The following is a 3320-nucleotide window of genomic DNA, read 5'->3' as shown; positions in this document are numbered from 1 at the left end:
TGAAAAACAGGGAAACTGCTTCATCAGAATGAACTTCCTATAAATAATCATTTCTAAAATTAGGAGACAAAATATGCTTCAACATAAGAAACAAATCACAAGAACCAGACCCTAAGCAAGAAATGTTTTCTTTGCTTTACCCCAAGTCTCACTTATTTTATATTTTGTTTAAGCATATGTTTTGCAAAATTAATTTCTTCCCTCACACTCTCCATAAGGACTCTTTGCAGATGTAGTAATGATTTTTCAACCCCCACAAGACTGAATTAGGTTATTTTAGACCTGAAAGGGTTTTCTAAAATTATTATTATTAAAGGCAAGTAAGAGCAAAACAAAAAGAAAATTTTAAAAAGCTATTTGTTAGCCTGCCCTGACTGCTCTTTAAGTACACTGAGATAATTTACAAATGTAAATCAAGCTAGAAAATGCAATCATGCCATGAGTTTAATAGAACTCTTGGCCAGGCGCAGTGGCTCACATCTGTAATCCCAGCACTTTGGGAGGCTGAGGCGGGTGGATCACGAGGTCAGGAGATCGATGGCCAACATAGTAAAACCCCATCTCTACTAAAATACAAAAAAAAAAAAACAACAACAAATTAGCTTGGCATGGTGGTGCGCACCTGTAGTCCCAGCTACTCGGGCAGCTGAGGCAGGGGAATCACTCGAACCCAGGAGGCAAATGTTGCAGTGAGCCGAGATCATGCCACTACACTCCACTCCAGCCTAGCGACAGAGCAAGACTCCATCTCAAAAAAAAAAAGAACTCTCCACTTGTACAATTACATAATTGATATGCTTCTTGATCATGTCTTCAGGGATTTTCAAAGTCCTCAAAGACATTTTTTATGTCTCTTATGTTTAAAAAAATTAAGATAAGCCTTACTGGGATCTACCTGGTACACTACAAGTGAGGACAATATCTTTGTGTTGTTCTGAATTATCAGAGCACAAAAACACATTAAGGAAGCCCAACACACTCACATTTGCCACTTGGTTTCTCACTGACAACAGTAGAGCAGCCCCAGTTGTTCCCAGCAGCTGTTTGGTGAAGAACTGCCTGAGCTGAAATGCCTGCCAGCTGATGGTGGTCCCCAGGAGCCAGAAGACAATCACCAAGCATAGGAATGGAGGCCAGTTCCAAAGAGAGAGAAACCCAAAGCCCAGAGAACTAAGGAAACCACTCCCATCCTGCCTTTGCCCCTTACAGGAAAATAGAACTCTGTAAGCCTGTTCATTCTCAGCCCGCCCTCTCGAGGGCTTCACCTTTATAATGAGCTAGACTGGAAGAGGAGATTCCATTTCGTTCCAAATGAATTATCATTATAATAGGCATCTAGGCTGCCCATCAAAGATCCCAGAACTGGGGTAGCAGGAAAGTGGAGTGGGTAAGAGGAGAGGGGAGAAATTTACATACAGAGATAAGCATGGACACTCATTAAGAGAACAGGCTTTTGCTTCAAAAAGACATGAACTCGGCACAGGTCACCTGCCTGTTAAGTATGTACAGCGTGTGCTTATTTGATGATGAAAATCAGAGGATGGCTATTTGAATGGAAATGAATTTTAATAAGCATTTGAGGCAGAAGAAGCAGCAACCCTTCATTCTCCCCTCTATCACCAGGCACCTTCTTGACCATCATTACCACAGAGGAAAGAATGCCGGCATGCTAATCATCCAGTGAAGAATACTCTCTCTCCTCCTCAGTCTTTGTGGGTGTTCATTAACCTTGTGGGCTCCTTAGCCAGCAGAGCACAGCTGTCCCAGGGAAATTTCCATATCCCTTAAGAAAAGCAGGATGTCAGTTAGCGTTCAGGGATCCAGCCTATAGAAAAAAAGTGGGAGAAATCTCCCTGAGGAATGAAAGCAAGACTATTAGCGTTCAGCACTTATGTTGCACTATTTTAAAACTTGCAAAATTTTGCACTTACTTTGCACTTTTATAAAATTAAGTATAATATGGTTATTTATTACTCTTTTTGAAAAAAATCTGGACAGACAAAAGAATTGTCCTAGTATTATAAACTCTCATCTCCGCTTCCAGACTGAAATGAAAACCAAAATAAACATCCTTGGATTATCTATCTCTTATTGGTACTTAAACATATGAGACAGCACAAAAACATTCTGGTGACCTTAAGAGGTCATGAAATCTATCATCTTACTCCACACAAAATCACTTAAAATTTCTCTGATAATGACAACACAATCAATTAAATGTATTTTCAAAGAACTTTCACTTGAAAATGGCAGTCATTTGGGAAACCATGGGTTCTCTAGTAACTGCCTTTTCCCAATGTCCACACTAATTCCTGTGGTTATTGTTGTTGTTATTGTTTTTCTTCTGTGCACAAATCCTAAGTTTGTAAGGTCATTGACCCTAAGTTGGCCCAAGCTCATTACGCCTGACCTTAAAGGCACTACCAGCACAGTTGAACCTCTTCTCAAAAACTTGGTAACATATTTTTTTTTCCATCCATGACCATCTCTAATGGGTCATTAAAGTCAGCAAGTCTTTTCTGGTTTATTTAATACTAAATTGTGTTTCTTTTTTTTTTCTTTTTTTGAGATGGAGTCTCGCTTTGTCGCCCAGGCTGGAATGCAGTGGCATGATCTCAGCTCACTGCAACCTTTGCCTCCCAGGTTCAAGCAATTCTCCTCAGTCTCTCGAGTAGCTGGGGTTGCAGGCATGAGCCATCATGCCTGTAATCCATGCTAATATTTTTGTATTTTTAGTAGAGATGGGATTTCACCCTGTTGGCCAGGCTGGTCTCGAACTCCTGACCTTGTGATCCACCCGCCTTAGCCTCCCGAATTGCTGGGATTACAAGCGTGAGCCATGGCACCTGGCCTTTAAATTGTGCATTTTTATGATAGAAAGAAATAAAATATTTCTATTGCCTAATAGTGAAATATCTAATGTCTTTAATATCAAGAAGTAAACATTGCCATCAGCAAAAGCTGTGAGCTCTCTGCAATCTACATATTATGGTGTTACAGACAATGTCACTGACTGGGCTGTTGACCAAAGCATTGGAGAAAGAAAGGGATCCAGCATGTTCTAGTAAGCTTTTCCTCTCCTAATCCTAAGCAAGTAAGTATTGCATTCTTAAACACATTTGCAAATGGATGTCTGCAGATATGCGTGTTAACCATAGATTTTTTTTTAATTTGAGGATTTGCCTTATGAGAATTAAGACTTAATCACTGAGATTTTACCATGCAGTCTTCAACATCCTATAATGTTTTTACCAAATCTCAAATTAATATAGGATAAAGCAAGAGATAGCAAGCACATAGGGATCCCCACCAAAATGTAA

The 3320-nt window shown here is 39.8% G+C and overlaps 1 long non-coding RNA gene across 1 annotated transcript in view; it reads right to left on the bottom strand.

The window, feature by feature from the left end:
* Positions 1-1590: 1590 nt before the first annotated feature.
* The window catches only part of LOC108539520 (uncharacterized), an 18987-nt gene continuing 17257 nt past the window's right edge, over positions 1591-3320 (bottom strand). Inside the window, exon 3 of the long non-coding RNA XR_001888404.1 lies at positions 1591-1853. This is a non-coding gene — a long non-coding RNA (uncharacterized LOC108539520). The remainder of the gene's footprint in view (positions 1854-3320) is intronic.

This window comes from Rhinopithecus bieti, unplaced genomic scaffold (assembly GCF_001698545.2).
Source record: "Rhinopithecus bieti isolate Rb0 unplaced genomic scaffold, ASM169854v2 scaffold_15813, whole genome shotgun sequence".
NCBI lineage: Eukaryota > Metazoa > Chordata > Mammalia > Primates > Cercopithecidae > Rhinopithecus > Rhinopithecus bieti.
Note: the sequence above shows the minus strand (reverse complement) of the source record. Positions and strands in the feature narration are given on the sequence as shown.